Source organism: Strix uralensis, chromosome 4, assembly GCF_047716275.1.
Source record: "Strix uralensis isolate ZFMK-TIS-50842 chromosome 4, bStrUra1, whole genome shotgun sequence".
NCBI classification, from domain to species: Eukaryota; Metazoa; Chordata; class Aves; order Strigiformes; family Strigidae; genus Strix; species Strix uralensis.
The window spans coordinates 88,949,402-88,967,252 of NC_133975.1; positions in this window are offsets into that span (position 1 = coordinate 88,949,402).

Genomic DNA, 17,851 nt, shown 5'->3' on the forward strand with positions numbered 1-17,851 from the left:
CAGAACTTCAGCCCCAGCCCGGCTCAGCGACTCGCCACTTTCCCGGGCGGCCAAAGACCCGACACCCACAAAGTACAGACCCACCCCGCAGACGGTGCTCCCGGGGACTCCTTTACAAAGCCCTTAGCAAGCCTATGGTCAGGTGACGTGACCCGTGCATGCTTCGCTCCTTGAGATCCCATGCCGTGACATGGAATCGGCTCCCTTGGTGCTGGCCTCTGAGCTGGTGGTTGTGGGTGTGCTCTTGGTGCCTTCATGACACTGATGGGTGTGGGCGGTGCATATCCTGGGGCTGGGATGGGGCCTGTCCATGGCAGGTTCTCTGTTCCTGCTGTGCCGCTGCGAGAGGACGTTGCTTCCAAAGAGACATTTCCCAAGGCTGATGAGGGGGTGCAGCTGGAGGTTTCCCGGTGGGCAACTCCCACTGCCGACAGAGCACCGACTTGTCCGTGTCCAGCATGTTCCGTTCTGCGGTACCGACTCCCCGGGGAGTGTGTGGGATGGGCAGATTCTCCACCCGGACCCCAGTGAACACACGGAGGGAGGCACATCAGCGGTGCCTCTCGCTTGGTCCCTGCCCAGCCGCAGCTGCCAGGGAGTTTCTCGCCCCATGTGAAATCGCCACCACGGCCAGCGACCGCGCGAAGGGAAAGCAGTGCAAAGATCATCTTTGATGGGAAGCGACTCATTTGTTTGGCAGAGAAGTGCTGTAATGAAAAACCACCATAATACAGGTGGTGGCAAGGAAGGGAAGTTGCTACAAGTATACTTGAAATTGCTAATGTACACCTGTAGGACTAGGACTTCTAGTTTTAACGTGAACCATCTCTTGCGTTTTACTAGCTTTGATTTTTTTTCCTGTGTTTTGCTGCAATGTATGTGATTTCATTTATACTTTCTTCCTAACTACCCTCTGTAGTCATTACCCACTTGTAAGATGTAACTCCTGGCCTAGTGGAGATAAGACAGACCTTGGACAGGCTGAAAAGTTCCCTGAGTACATCCCTAATAGCAGGAATTTAAAAAGCAAGTGTCTAAGAAGACGCCAGTGTCAAGATAAGCGACTGGAAGCCGGTCTAAACTAACCCCCTTGGAACAAACAGGAGCTGAAGGACGGAGGAGGTAACCCTGTGACCATATACGGACACGAGAAACCTAAAGTTCAACTAACGGACAGTGTGAGGAAGACTCTGTGGACCACTAAGGAGGGGAGAAGACCCTCACTCTATTTTTACTACGCATGCTCAGACTACGTAAATGAATTCTGAGAACCCCTTAGCATAAGACTGCCTTTTCTAAGAAATCTGATGAGCATGTATGCTTTTTGTGTCTATTAGTCAGAGTGTTTTGTTAATCGGTGCGGCACTCGTGGTGGAACGATGGCCAGCGCTGCCCAGCGCTGCGAATAAGAATACCTGCGTAACAGTTAAACGGAATTCTGGCTGTTGAGTGAAGTTCTTTGTTTCACAGTCACCTCTTGCCTCCAAGGTTAAAAGGGGGTGCAGTCCCAGTGAGTCTCCATACTCATTGTGGATGGTCACTCCTAGATGTTTATACAGTCAAACCTTAAAAAAAACAACTATACAATGTCTTACAATGAAGATTGAAGGAAGCTGATTGACCATTCTAACAAGGAAGATTGAAACATATCCAATTAACCAATTAATGCTTAATAGAGCAACAATTGCCTCTTGCCATTTTCTTTATTTGTTGATCTAAAGTGGCATGAACACAACAGCACCAAGTTCAATCACATTCCTCTGAATGCTGCCAGTTTCACAAGATTCATTTGCCACCACGTTGTCGCCCAAGTCTTGATTGTCCAGATGGATCCCCATTGCCAAGCAGGATGCCAAAGTCATCTGTTCCTCCCAGATCCTAACAAAAAAACAGAACTAGGCCTTGGATCAGAACCCGGGCGTCAAGTTAAAAATTAGTAATTCTCCATGGGGCACTAATAGGGTGAGTTTTTCCACCTTTCCCTAAGGCTTCCCAAGCACGTCGACAATGCCCGTTAGCCTGAGGATAGCACGCGGTGTGCAAACCCCCTGTATTCCTTGTGTGCCCACACCTGGACCACCCCGGCAGTAAAGTGGCTCCTGCTACCTGATTAAATGGATTTGGGTGTTTCCTTCTCTATCTGCCACGTGTGGCAAGAATGATCTAATTGCACACAGCACTTCCTCGCAGTTTCTCACTGCGCGACTCCCACCGGACGGCGGCTTCCAGAGATCTTAACCCCTTCTCCGGGCCTGGTGTTAGTGAGCTTTTGAGCCAGTGCATAGCAAGCAGTTGTCGGCAAGTGCCGATATCCCTGGAGAAGACCTTGTGCAAGTGTAAATTGCACGCCCTCCCACGTGGGAGCAAGGCCATCTCTCTTTGCTTCCTACAAAGGAACCACAAAGAGCCCGTCCCAGACCTGGCGGGCGCGCTCCTGCAGGGCTGCGCCCAGCCCAGCCGCGCCAGGCCCCGCAGCTGACAAAGGGCATGGATGGGCATTCAGCCGCCCATAATCCACCTTCCGCTAATGGCCACCTTCCGTTTGGTTTGTGGACTGGCCACACCGGAGAATTTGAAGGGGAATGTGCACGATTTATAATCTTCTTACAATATCATTAATCACCTCAAAAATACCCTCTTTGGCAGCAGTTGGCAATGGATATTGAGAGACACGGGCAACTTCTATCCCCCTAACTCCAAAACTCCACACTCTGCCATCTGGTCAACACCATTGTTGGCCTGCCAAAACATCAAACCCTACTATTTTTCCTTTGTGCGCGAGTTCTCCCCTCCAGCAACCGCATCAACTTCGAGCTATTACCAGCAGATTGCCCATGTGATATTGCCCGGCGTACCCCCAGTGCCCATGCCTTCCGCCAAAGAGGATTCCTTCCTGAATCATAAAATCAACCTGAATTATCCCGGGGCGGTTTAAACTCCCTACGAGGAGGCTGCTCGGGGCGGAGTTTTGAACTGACTGGCCGAACCCTCCAGCTTCCGTCCCCACCGCCCCCAGGCTCAGCCCAGCCCATCTCCCGCCCAGCAGCAGCCGGATCCTGGAATGCTTCTGCCCGTGTTAACACGCGCACGCGAGGGCCGGGGAGGGGTTCGCTGGTTGCATTCAATAGCTCTTTGCACCCTTCCTCTGAGGGACTGGACACGTATCTTCAAGGCACCCGGGAGCCCTCTAATAAGAGCTCTAAGGGGGCTGGGATCCACCAGCACAGCAAGCGGTATCCCATACCCCCCCTCTCACCCATCGCCTGAATGCCAGCCGCCTTTTGTAGTCCCTCCGCCAGCTCCGACAGTCCCTTCACCTTGATGGTAACAGGTTCCCCCCTCTCCTTAGGGTCCACCCCCCAGCCCAGTAAGCCACTCGAGATGGTATCGACGGGTTACGGGCTGGTCCTTCACTCAAAAACATGCCGGGACCCCAGAAACCTCCCGCCTCGTCATCACTCAACAGAATTCCATCCTCCCCATTCAAGAAACCCTCCACAAATACTCGGCTTCAGTTTCACCCGGCTTACACGAAAACTTCACCTGAAGGTCAGTAAGCTGGGGTCCTGCCCAGGGGGTTGTACGGACGCTGGTTCGGGGCTTCCCACCTTGAGGACCCCTATGCCTTTCTCTTTTAATGACAGGTCGCACATTTCTTTCCTGCAATTCCTCTCTTTCCTCCGAGCTACCTTCATCAGACTCTCCCCAAATATCTCCATCCCACTCTCGGGATCAGCCCACTGTCCTACTGCCAGAGGGGAAAACAGCCCCACCTCACTGGGGTCGGCCAAGGGCAATGCTGACAGAGTCCAAGGGCTTGGACTGTGTACAGCTCCCAAGGAAGACACTTAAGGCTCCCTACCGCACACAGGCAATGCGCACAGCTGTGGAGGGTGACCACTTATTCCGATTGCCCCAACACAGGAGCACAGACCGGCCGGGGAGCCTTAGTTCCAGAATCAGTGAAACCAGAGCCCACCGCATCAGCTCTGCTGCAAAATGTTGCCTGACCCCGCGGCAGCTGAGCAGTCAGCTCCCTATGCTTGCATTCCCTGACAACGGGATGCACAGTCCCTCGCAGACGCAGTGTTTGTTCAGACATGCCATTTATTGAAACTCTGCAATAAAAGGTAAAGCTCCCAGAGGCAATGGACGCTCTTGAAGAGGTGGGGGCGGTTGCTGTCCAGGTGGTAACAGAAGTCTCTGTCACCAGCCTCCTTGCAACGGCCTCTTCAGCTGCATCGGGTCAGATGCCCCAGAGTAGCTTCTGTGTGGAGGAGAGGTGAGGCAGTAATTCCCAGCGCCAACTGAGCAATGTCTTCTCCGTGACCTGCGTGCTCAGTTCTGCTGGAGCTCTCCTCTTCGCCGCTGCTCTCCAACCCAGCGGTTCCTTTTCCTGAGCCACCAGCAGCAGAGCCCGAGGAACAGGACCAGGAGTCCAGCAGTGGCCCAGAACTGCCACTGCGGCAAGGCAGCAAAGAGCAGGGCTCGCCAGGCAAAGCCGCTCTGGCTCCTCTGCTCCAGCTCCTGCAGCAGCTGAGTCATCGCCTGGCTCAGCTGCCCCACACGCTCCCGAACGTGGTCACGCGTGGCCTCGTCCAGCTCGTCCTCGATCAAAGGCATGTGCTGGATGAGGACTTGCAGCAACGAGATGAAGAATTGTGTGGCAGCCATGGCCTGCAGGAGGAAGGAGAGAAGGGGTTCGGTCCTGCCGGGAGGCAGGGAGACGGTGGCGGGGGGAGCGGGGACAGCAGCCGCAGGGAGCTGGGGGCAGGTAGGAGAGGGGGCGAGGCAGCAAGGCCTGCGCGCAGTCCTGGCGGTGTCGTCACCAGGCCCTGCCAAAGGCGCTTCTGCAAGCAGCTGGGCCCTGGCTGCAGGGTGAGAACCCACCCCCCCGGGGGCTGCGTTTCTACCCCGGCCCTCGCCCAGCCCAGCCTCCCTCCCGCCGCGTGTGCACTCACTGTTGGCCCAGGACGCACTGGGGCAGCGCTGCCGGCTGATGCCTCTTATAACCATCACCCATTGTGATGTCACAGTGGCCAGAGCGCATCACAGCCACGCCCGCCGCACAGCCCCGGAACTTCAGCCCCAGCCCGGCTCAGCGACTCGCCACTTTCCCGGGCGGCCAAAGACCTGACACCCACAAAGTACAGACCCACCCCGCAGACGGTGCTCCCGGGGACTCCTTTACAAAGCCCTTAGCAAGCCTATGGTCAGGTGACGTGACCCGTGCATGCTTCGCTCCTTGAGATCCCATGCCGTGACATGGAATCGGCTCCCTTGGTGCTGGCCTCTGAGCTGGTGGTTGTGGGTGTGCTCTTGGTGCCTTCATGACACTGATGGGTGTGGGCGGTGCATATCCTGGGGCTGGGATGGGGCCTGTCCATGGCAGGTTCTCTGTTCCTGCTGTGCCGCTGCGAGAGGACGTTGCTTCCAAAGAGACATTTCCCAAGGCTGATGAGGGGGTGCAGCTGGAGGTTTCCCGGTGGGCAACTCCCACTGCCGACAGAGCACCGACTTGTCCGTGTCCAGCATGTTCCGTTCTGCGGTACCGACTCCCCGGGGAGTGTCTGGGATGGGCAGATTCTCCACCCGGACCCCAGTGAACACACGGAGGGAGGCACATCAGCGGTGCCTCTCGCTTGGTCCCTGCCCAGCCGCAGCTGCCAGGGAGTTTCTCGCCCCATGTGAAATCGCCACCACGGCCAGCGACCGCGCGAAGGGAAAGCAGTGCAAAGATCATCTTTGATGGGAAGCGACTCATTTGTTTGGCAGAGAAGTGCTGTAATGAAAAACCACCATAATACAGGTGGTGGCAAGGAAGGGAAGTTGCTACAAGTATACTTGAAATTGCTAATGTACACCTGTAGGACTAGGACTTCTAGTTTTAACGTGAACCATCTCTTGCGTTTTACTAGCTTTGATTTTTTTCCTGTGTTTTGCTGCAATGTATGTGATTTCATTTATACTTTCTTCCTAACTACCCTCTGTAGTCATTACCCACTTGTAAGATGTAACTCCTGGCCTAGTGGAGATAAGACAGACCTTGGACAGGCTGAAAAGTTCCCTGAGTACATCCCTAATAGCAGGAATTTAAAAAGCAAGTGTCTAAGAAGACGCCAGTGTCAAGATAAGCGACTGGAAGCCGGTCTAAACTAACCCCCTTGGAACAAACAGGAGCTGAAGGACGGAGGAGGTAACCCTGTGACCATATACGGACACGAGAAACCTAAAGTTCAACTAACGGACAGTGTGAGGAAGACTCTGTGGACCACTAAGGAGGGGAGAAGACCCTCACTCTATTTTTACTACGCATGCTCAGACTACGTAAATGAATTCTGAGAACCCCTTAGCATAAGACTGCCTTTTCTAAGAAATCTGATGAGCATGTATGCTTTTTGTGTCTATTAGTCAGAGTGTTTTGTTAATCGGTGCGGCACTCGTGGTGGAACGATGGCCAGCGCTGCCCAGCGCTGCGAATAAGAATACCTGCGTAACAGTTAAACTGAATTCTGGCTGTTGAGTGAAGTTCTTTGTTTCACAGTCACCTCTTGCCTCCAAGGTTAAAAGGGGGTGCAGTCCCAGTGAGTCTCCATACTCATTGTGGATGGTCACTCCTAGATGTTTATACAGTCAAACCTTAAAAAAAACAACTATACAATGTCTTACAATGAAGATTGAAGGAAGCTGATTGACCATTCTAACAAGGAAGATTGAAACATATCCAATTAACCAATTAATGCTTAATAGAGCAACAATTGCCTCTTGCCATTTTCTTTATTTGTTGATCTAAAGTGGCATGAACACAACAGCACCAAGTTCAATCACATTCCTCTGAATGCTGCCAGTTTCACAAGATTCATTTGCCACCACGTTGTCGCCCAAGTCTTGATTGTCCAGATGGATCCCCATTGCCAAGCAGGATGCCAAAGTCATCTGTTCCTCCCAGATCCTAACAAAAAAACAGAACTAGGCCTTGGATCAGAACCCGGGCGTCAAGTTAAAAATTAGTAATTCTCCATGGGGCACTAATAGGGTGAGTTTTTCCACCTTTCCCTAAGGCTTCCCAAGCACGTCGACAATGCCCGTTAGCCTGAGGATAGCACGGGGTGTGCAAACCCCCTGTATTCCTTGTGTGCCCACACCTGGACCACCCCGGCAGTAAAGTGGCTCCTGCTACCTGATTAAATGGATTTGGGTGTTTCCTTCTCTATCTGCCACGTGTGGCAAGAATGATCTAATTGCACACAGCACTTCCTCGCAGTTTCTCACTGCGCGACTCCCACCGGACGGCGGCTTCCAGAGATCTTAACCCCTTCTCCGGGCCTGGTGTTAGTGAGCTTTTGAGCCAGTGCATAGCAAGCAGTTGTCGGCAAGTGCCGATATCCCTGGAGAAGACCTTGTGCAAGTGTAAATTGCACGCCCTCCCACGTGGGAGCAAGGCCATCTCTCTTTGCTTCCTACAAAGGAACCACAAAGAGCCCGTCCCAGACCTGGCGGGCGCGCTCCTGCAGGGCTGCGCCCAGCCCAGCCGCGCCAGGCCCCGCAGCTGACAAAGGGCATGGATGGGCATTCAGCCGCCCATAATCCACCTTCCGCTAATGGCCACCTTCCGTTTGGTTTGTGGACTGGCCACACCGGAGAATTTGAAGGGGAATGTGCACGATTTATAATCTTCTTACAATATCATTAATCACCTCAAAAATACCCTCTTTGGCAGCAGTTGGCAATGGATATTGAGAGACACGGGCAACTTCTATCCCCCTAACTCCAAAACTCCACACTCTGCCATCTGGTCAACACCATTGTTGGCCTGCCAAAACATCAAACCCTACTATTTTTCCTTTGTGCGCGAGTTCTCCCCTCCAGCAACCGCATCAACTTCGAGCTATTACCAGCAGATTGCCCATGTGATATTGCCCGGCGTACCCCCAGTGCCCATGCCTTCCGCCAAAGAGGATTCCTTCCTGAATCATAAAATCAACCTGAATTATCCCGGGGCGGTTTAAACTCCCTACGAGGAGGCTGCTCGGGGCGGAGTTTTGAACTGACTGGCCGAACCCTCCAGCTTCCGTCCCCACCGCCCCCAGGCTCAGCCCAGCCCATCTCCCGCCCAGCAGCAGCCGGATCCTGGAATGCTTCTGCCCGTGTTAACACGCGCACGCGAGGGCCGGGGAGGGGTTCGCTGGTTGCATTCAATAGCTCTTTGCACCCTTCCTCTGAGGGACTGGACACGTATCTTCAAGGCACCCGGGAGCCCTCTAATAAGAGCTCTAAGGGGGCTGGGATCCACCAGCACAGCAAGCGGTATCCCATACCCCCCCTCTCACCCATCGCCTGAATGCCAGCCGCCTTTTGTAGTCCCTCCGCCAGCTCCGACAGTCCCTTCACCTTGATGGTAACAGGTTCCCCCCTCTCCTTAGGGTCCACCCCCCAGCCCAGTAAGCCACTCGAGATGGTATCGACGGGTTACGGGCTGGTCCTTCACTCAAAAACATGCCGGGACCCCAGAAACCTCCCGCCTCGTCATCACTCAACAGAATTCCATCCTCCCCATTCAAGAAACCCTCCACAAATACTCGGCTTCAGTTTCACCCGGCTTACACGAAAACTTCACCTGAAGGTCAGTAAGCTGGGGTCCTGCCCAGGGGGTTGTACGGACGCTGGTTCGGGGCTTCCCACCTTGAGGACCCCTATGCCTTTCTCTTTTAATGACAGGTCGCACATTTCTTTCCTGCAATTCCTCTCTTTCCTCCGAGCTACCTTCATCAGACTCTCCCCAAATATCTCCATCCCACTCTCGGGATCAGCCCACTGTCCTACTGCCAGAGGGGAAAACAGGCCGCAGGAGCGGCTGAAGGACAGCACCTTCAGACTGTAGCAACACGACTGAGGTACCACCAGCCAGTCTGAGCTCACTGAGTTCTGCAACCAGAGGGCATTTTTCTTCACACCTAGGTAGGAGCCGGTGCAGGGGGTGCTTAGGAAGCTGCGGTCCTGGTCCTGGTTCCTGGCAGGACCAGGACTCCAGCAATGGCCCGCAACTGCCACTGATGCAAGGCAGCAGAGAGCAGGACTCTCCAGGCAAAGCCGCTCTGCTCCTGGGTCCTCTGCTCCAGCCCCTGCAGCTCCTGCCGCAGCCGAGTCATCTCCTGGCTCAGCTGCTGCATGTGCTAAGTCTCCCTTGTGAAGGTAATGGGAACCTGAGCTTGCAGGTCACGAGAGGGGATGGGGAATGAGCAGCATCATCTCCGTGTCCAGCACGCTGTTGCGGCACTCCCAAAAGAGACAGGCAATAATTAAAATAAATTTTATTATAAATACATTCGAATGGCACTCCAGCAGTTATTCATACACAGCAGATCCAAATGTCTGCGAGAGGAAAAACGAAAACTCTTACTGCACAACCAATTAGATGAACGCCCAGGATTTAACGACAACCCAGAACGCTTAATCGCTCACTGAAAAAGGGAGGGCTCTCAACCTCAAGGAGTTCCCTTGGGCGGCGTCCTGACCCAAAGGGAGAGTCCTCGATAGCAGCGTGCTGCTCCAGGGGGGACTGGCTCAACCTGGCCCTCCAAGGGACTCCATTTGTACCCAAGATGAAGCTGATCTCTGGTCAATACCAGCTCCCATTGGCTGAGGGCCCCAAGTAACATAAAGACCTGAGAATAAGGGCACCAAAAAGCAATCAGCAGCCACTCTGTCTCAAGAGCCAGGAGGCCCCGTCTTCGTCAGGGTGGGTGCACCTGCCACGGATGGGGAATGAGTCTCATGCTCGTACGGGAGCCAGAGCAGCCAGAGCCCCTCTCTGCAGTCGTGGCACTTGTCCCCTGTGCAAAGGGCTCCCCACTTAGACAGCGTGATGCCCACCTCACTGGGGTCGGCCAAGGGCAATGCTGACAGAGTCCAAGGGCTTGGACTGTGTACAGCTCCCAAGGAAGACACTTAAGGCTCCCTACCGCACACAGGCAATGCGCACAGCTGTGGAGGGTGACCACTTATTCCGATTGCCCCAACACAGGAGCACAGACCGGCCGGGGAGCCTTAGTTCCAGAATCAGTGAAACCAGAGCCCACTGCATCAGCTCTGCTGCAAAATGTTGCCTGACCCCGCGGCAGCTGAGCAGTCAGCTCCCTATGCTTGCATTCCCTGACAACGGGATGCACAGTCCCTCGCAGACGCAGTGTTTGTTCAGACATGCCATTTATTGAAACTCTGCAATAAAAGGTAAAGCTCCCAGAGGCAATGGACGCTCTTGAAGAGGTGGGGGCGGTTGCTGTCCAGGTGGTAACAGAAGTCTCTGTCACCAGCCTCCTTGCAACGGCCTCTTCAGCTGCATCGGGTCAGATGCCCCAGAGTAGCTTCTGTGTGGAGGAGAGGTGAGGCAGTAATTCCCAGCGCCAACTGAGCAATGTCTTCTCCGTGACCTGCGTGCTCAGTTCTGCTGGAGCTCTCCTCTTCGCCGCTGCTCTCCAACCCAGCGGTTCCTTTTCCTGAGCCACCAGCAGCAGAGCCCGAGGAACAGGACCAGGAGTCCAGCAGTGGCCCAGAACTGCCACTGCGGCAAGGCAGCAAAGAGCAGGGCTCGCCAGGCAAAGCCGCTCTGGCTCCTCTGCTCCAGCTCCTGCAGCAGCTGAGTCATCGCCTGGCTCAGCTGCCCCACACGCTCCCGAACGTGGTCACGCGTGGCCTCGTCCAGCTCGTCCTCGATCAAAGGCATGTGCTGGATGAGGACTTGCAGCAACGAGATGAAGAATTGTGTGGCAGCCATGGCCTGCAGGAGGAAGGAGAGAAGGGGTTCGGTCCTGCCGGGAGGCAGGGAGACGGTGGCGGGGGGAGCGGGGACAGCAGCCGCAGGGAGCTGGGGGCAGGTAGGAGAGGGGGCGAGGCAGCAAGGCCTGCGCGCAGTCCTGGCGGTGTCGTCACCAGGCCCTGCCAAAGGCGCTTCTGCAAGCAGCTGGGCCCTGGCTGCAGGGTGAGAACCCACCCCCCCGGGGGCTGCGTTTCTACCCCGGCCCTCGCCCAGCCCAGCCTCCCTCCCGCCGCGTGTGCACTCACTGTTGGCCCAGGACGCACTGGGGCAGCGCTGCCGGCTGATGCCTCTTATAACCATCACCCATTGTGATGTCACAGTGGCCAGAGCGCATCACAGCCACGCCCGCCGCACAGCCCCGGAACTTCAGCCCCAGCCCGGCTCAGCGACTCGCCACTTTCCCGGGCGGCCAAAGACCCGACACCCACAAAGTACAGACCCACCCCGCAGACGGTGCTCCCGGGGACTCCTTTACAAAGCCCTTAGCAAGCCTATGGTCAGGTGACGTGACCCGTGCATGCTTCGCTCCTTGAGATCCCATGCCGTGACATGGAATCGGCTCCCTTGGTGCTGGCCTCTGAGCTGGTGGTTGTGGGTGTGCTCTTGGTGCCTTCATGACACTGATGGGTGTGGGCGGTGCATATCCTGGGGCTGGGATGGGGCCTGTCCATGGCAGGTTCTCTGTTCCTGCTGTGCCGCTGCGAGAGGACGTTGCTTCCAAAGAGACATTTCCCAAGGCTGATGAGGGGGTGCAGCTGGAGGTTTCCCGGTGGGCAACTCCCACTGCCGACAGAGCACCGACTTGTCCGTGTCCAGCATGTTCCGTTCTGCGGTACCGACTCCCCGGGGAGTGTCTGGGATGGGCAGATTCTCCACCCGGACCCCAGTGAACACACGGAGGGAGGCACATCAGCGGTGCCTCTCGCTTGGTCCCTGCCCAGCCGCAGCTGCCAGGGAGTTTCTCGCCCCATGTGAAATCGCCACCACGGCCAGCGACCGCGCGAAGGGAAAGCAGTGCAAAGATCATCTTTGATGGGAAGCGACTCATTTGTTTGGCAGAGAAGTGCTGTAATGAAAAACCACCATAATACAGGTGGTGGCAAGGAAGGGAAGTTGCTACAAGTATACTTGAAATTGCTAATGTACCCCTGTACCTGTAAAGTAGGACTTCTAGTTTTAACGTGAACCATCTCTTGCGTTTTACTAGCTTTGATTTTTTTCCTGTGTTTTGCTGCAATGTATGTGATTTCATTTATACTTTCTTCCTAACTACCCTCTGTAGTCATTACCCACTTGTAAGATGTAACTCCTGGCCTAGTGGAGATAAGACAGACCTTGGACAGGCTGAAAAGTTCCCTGAGTACATCCCTAATAGCAGGAATTTAAAAAGCAAGTGTCTAAGAAGACGCCAGTGTCAAGATAAGCGACTGGAAGCCGGTCTAAACTAACCCCCTTGGAACAAACAGGAGCTGAAGGACGGAGGAGGTAACCCTGTGACCATATACGGACACGAGAAACCTAAAGTTCAACTAACGGACAGTGTGAGGAAGACTCTGTGGACCACTAAGGAGGGGAGAAGACCCTCACTCTATTTTTACTACGCATGCTCAGACTACGTAAATGAATTCTGAGAACCCCTTAGCATAAGACTGCCTTTTCTAAGAAATCTGATGAGCATGTATGCTTTTTGTGTCTATTAGAGTGTTTTGTTAATCGGTGCGGCACTCGTGGTGGAACGATGGCCAGCGCTGCCCAGCGCTGCGAATAAGAATACCTGCGTAACAGTTAAACTGAATTCTGGCTGTTGAGTGAAGTTCTTTGTTTCACAGTCACCTCTTGCCTCCAAGGTTAAAAGGGGGTGCAGTCCCAGTGAGTCTCCATACTCATTGTGGATGGTCACTCCTAGATGTTTATACAGTCAAACCTTAAAAAAAACAACTATACAATGTCTTACAATGAAGATTGAAGGAAGCTGATTGACCATTCTAACAAGGAAGATTGAAACATATCCAATTAACCAATTAATGCTTAATAGAGCAACAATTGCCTCTTGCCATTTTCTTTATTTGTTGATCTAAAGTGGCATGAACACAACAGCACCAAGTTCAATCACATTCCTCTGAATGCTGCCAGTTTCACAAGATTCATTTGCCACCACGTTGTCGCCCAAGTCTTGATTGTCCAGATGGATCCCCATTGCCAAGCAGGATGCCAAAGTCATCTGTTCCTCCCAGATCCTAACAAAAAAACAGAACTAGGCCTTGGATCAGAACCCGGGCGTCAAGTTAAAAATTAGTAATTCTCCATGGGGCACTAATAGGGTGAGTTTTTCCACCTTTCCCTAAGGCTTCCCAAGCACGTCGACAATGCCCGTTAGCCTGAGGATAGCACGCGGTGTGCAAACCCCCTGTATTCCTTGTGTGCCCACTCCTGGACCACCCCGGCAGTAAAGTGGCTCCTGCTACCTGATTAAATGGATTTGGGTGTTTCCTTCTCTATCTGCCACGTGTGGCAAGAATGATCTAATTGCACACAGCACTTCCTCGCAGTTTCTCACTGCGCGACTCCCACCGCACGGCGGCTTCCAGAGATCTTAACCCCTTCTCCGGGCCTGGTGTTAGTGAGCTTTTGAGCCAGTGCATAGCAAGCAGTTGTCAGCAAGTGCCGATATCCCTGGAGAAGACCTTGTGCAAGTGTAAATTGCACGCCCTCCCACGTGGGAGCAAGGCCATCTCTCTTTGCTTCCTACAAAGGAACCACAAAGAGCCCGTCCCAGACCTGGCGGGCGCGCTCCTGCAGGGCTGCGCCCAGCCCAGCCGCGCCAGGCCCCGCAGCTGACAAAGGGCATGGATGGGCATTCAGCCGCCCATAATCCACCTTCCGCTAATTGCCACCTTCCGTTTGGTTTGCGGACTGGCCACACCGGAGAATTTGAAGGGGAATGTGCACGATTTATAATCTTCTTACAATATCATTAATCACCTCAAAAATACCCTCTTTGGCAGCAGTTGGCAATGGATATTGAGAGACACGGGCAACTTCTATCCCCCTAACTCCAAAACTCCACACTCTGCCATCTGGTCAACACCATTGTTGGCCTGCCAAAACATCAAACCCTACTATTTTTCCTTTGTGCGCGAGTTCTCCCCTCCAGCAACCGCAACAACTTCGAGCTATTACCAGCAGATTGCCCATGTGATATTGCCCGGCGTACCCCCAGTGCCCACGCCTTCCGCCAAAGAGGATTCCTTCCTGAATCATAAAATCGACCTGAATTATCCCGGGGCGGTTTAAACTCCCTACGAGGAGGCTGCTCGGGGCGGAGTTTTGAACTGACTGGCCGAACCCTCCAGCTTCCGTCCCCACCGCCCCCAGGCTCAGCCCAGCCCATCTCCCGCCCAGCAGCAGCCGGATCCTGGAACGCTTCTGCCCGTGTTAACACGCGCACGCGAGGGCCGGGGGGGGGTTCGCTGGTTGCATTCAATAGCTCTTTGCACCCTTCCTCTGAGGGACTGGACACGTATCTTCAAGGCACCCGGGAGCCCTCTAATAAGAGCTCTAAGGGGGCTGGGATCCACCGGCACGGCAAGCGGTATCCCATACCCCCCCTCTCACCCATCGCCTGAATGCCAGCCGCCTTTTGTAGTCCCTCCGCCAGCTCCGACAGTCCCTTCACCTTGATGGTAACAGGTTCCCCCCTCTCCTTAGGGTCCACCCCCCAGCCCAGTAAGCCACTCGAGATGGTATCGACGGGTTACGGGCTGGTCCTTCACTCAAAAACATGCCGGGACCCCAGAAACCTCCCGCCTCGTCATCACTCAACAGAATTCCATCCTCCCCATTCAAGAAACCCTCCACAAATACTCGGCTTCAGTTTCACCCGGCTTACACGAAAACTTCACCTGAAGGTCAGTAAGCTGGGGTCCTGCCCAGGGGGTTGTACGGACGCTGGTTCGGGGCTTCCCACCTTGAGGACCCCTATGCCTTTCTCTTTTAATGACAGGTCGCACATTTCTTTCCTGCAATTCCTCTCTTTCCTCCGAGCTACCTTCATCAGACTCTCCCCAAATATCTCCATCCCACTCTCGGGATCAGCCCACTGTCCTACTGCCAGAGGGGAAAACAGGCCGCAGGAGCGGCTGAAGGACAGCACCTTCAGACTGTAGCAACACGACTGAGGTACCACCAGCCAGTCTGAGCTCACTGAGTTCTGCAACCAGAGGGCATTTTTCTTCACACCTAGGTAGGAGCCGGTGCAGGGGGTGCTTAGGAAGCTGCGGTCCTGGTCCTGGTTCCTGGCAGGACCAGGACTCCAGCAATGGCCCGCAACTGCCACTGATGCAAGGCAGCAGAGAGCAGGACTCTCCAGGCAAAGCCGCTCTGCTCCTGGGTCCTCTGCTCCAGCCCCTGCAGCTCCTGCCGCAGCCGAGTCATCTCCTGGCTCAGCTGCTGCATGTGCTAAGTCTCCCTTGTGAAGGTAATGGGAACCTGAGCTTGCAGGTCACGAGAGGGGATGGGGAATGAGCAGCATCATCTCCGTGTCCAGCACGCTGTTGCGGCACTCCCAAAAGAGACAGGCAATAATTAAAATAAATTTTATTATAAATACATTCGAATGGCACTCCAGCAGTTATTCATAAACAGCAGATCCAAATGTCTGCGAGAGGAAAAACGAAAACTCTTACTGCACAACCAATTAGATGAACGCCCAGGGTTTAACGACAACCCAGAACGCTTAATCGCTCACTGAAAAAGGGAGGGCTCTCAACCTCAAGGAGTTCCCTTGGGCGGCGTCCTGACCCAAAGGGAGAGTCCTCGATAGCAGCGTGCTGCTCCGGGGGGGACTAGCTCAACCTGGCCCTCCAAGGGACTCCATTTGTACCCAAGATGAAGCTGATCTCTGGTCAATACCAGCTCCCATTGGCTGAGGGCCCCAAGTAACATAAAGACCTGAGAATAAGGGCACCAAAAAGCAATCAGCAGCCACTCTGTCTCAAGAGCCAGGAGGCCCCGTCTTCGTCAGGGTGGGTGCACCTGCCACGGATGGGGAATGAGTCTCATGCTCGTACGGGAGCCAGAGCAGCCAGAGCCCCTCTCTGCAGTCGTGGCACTTGTCCCCTGTGCAAAGGGCTCCCCACTTAGACAGCGTGATGCCCACCTCACTGGGGTTGGCCAAGGGCAATGCTGACAGAGTCCAAGGGCTTGGACTGTGTACAGCTCCCAAGGAAGACACTTAAGGCTCCCTACCGCACACAGGCAATGCGCACAGCTGTGGAGGGTGACCACTTATTCCGATTGCCCCAACACAGGAGCACAGACCGGCCGGGGAGCCTTAGTTCCAGAATCAGTGAAACCAGAGCCCACTGCATCAGCTCTGCTGCAAAATGTTGCCTGACCCCGCGGCAGCTGAGCAGTCAGCTCCCTATGCTTGCATTCCCTGACAACGGGATGCACAGTCCCTCGCAGACGCAGTGTTTGTTCAGACATGCCATTTATTGAAACTCTGCAATAAAAGGTAAAGCTCCCAGAGGCAATGGACGCTCTTGAAGAGGTGGGGGCGGTTGCTGTCCAGGTGGTAACAGAAGTCTCTGTCACCAGCCTCCTTGCAACGGCCTCTTCAGCTGCATCGGGTCAGATGCCCCAGAGTAGCTTCTGTGTGGAGGAGAGGTGAGGCAGTAATTCCCAGCACCAACTGAGCAATGTCTTCTCCGTGACCTGCGTGCTCAGTTCTGCTGGAGCTCTCCTCTTCGCCGCTGCTCTCCAACCCAGCGGTTCCTTTTCCTGAGCCACCAGCAGCAGAGCCCGAGGAACAGGACCAGGAGTCCAGCAGTGGCCCAGAACTGCCACTGCGGCAAGGCAGCAAAGAGCAGGGCTCGCCAGGCAAAGCCGCTCTGGCTCCTCTGCTCCAGCTCCTGCAGCAGCTGAGTCATCGCCTGGCTCAGCTGCCCCACACGCTCCCGAACGTGGTCACGCGTGGCCTCGTCCAGCTCGTCCTCGATCAAAGGCATGTGCTGGATGAGGACTTGCAGCAACGAGATGAAGAATTGTGTGGCAGCCATGGCCTGCAGGAGGAAGGAGAGAAGGGGTTCGGTCCTGCCGGGAGGCAGGGAGACGGTGGCGGGGGGAGCGGGGACAGCAGCCGCAGGGAGCTGGGGGCAGGTAGGAGAGGGGGCGAGGCAGCAAGGCCTGCGCGCAGTCCTGGCGGTGTCGTCACCAGGCCCTGCCAAAGGCGCTTCTGCAAGCAGCTGGGCCCTGGCTGCAGGGTGAGAACCCACCCCCCTGGGGGCTGCGTTTCTACCCCGGCCCTCGCCCAGCCCAGCCTCCCTCCCGCCGCGTGTGCACTCACTGTTGGCCCAGGACGCACTGGGGCAGCGCTGCCGGCTGATGCCTCTTATAACCATCACCCATTGTGATGTCACAGTGGCCAGAGCGCATCACAGCCACGCCCGCTGCACAGCCCCAGAACTTCAGCCCCAGCCCGGCTCAGCGACTCGCCACTTTCCCGGGCGGCCAAAGACCCGACACCCACAAAGTACAGACCCACCCCGCAGACGGTGCTCCCGGGGACTCCTTTACAAAGCCCTTAGCAAGCCTATGGTCAGGTGACGTGACCCGTGCATGCTTCGCTCCTTGAGATCCCATGCCGTGACATGGAATCGGCTCCCTTGGTGCTGGCCTCTGAGCTGGTGGTTGTGGGTGTGCTCTTGGTGCCTTCATGACACTGATGGGTGTGGGCGGTGCATATCCTGGGGCTGGGATGGGGCCTGTCCATGGCAGGTTCTCTGTTCCTGCTGTGCCGCTGCGAGAGGACGTTGCTTCCAAAGAGACATTTCCCAAGGCTGATGAGGGGGTGCAGCTGGAGGTTTCCCGGTGGGCAACTCCCACTGCCGACAGAGCACCGACTTGTCCGTGTCCAGCATGTTCCGTTCTGCGGTACCGACTCCCCGGGGAGTGTGTGGGATGGGCAGATTCTCCACCCGGACCCCAGTGAACACACGGAGGGAGGCACATCAGCGGTGCCTCTCGCTTGGTCCC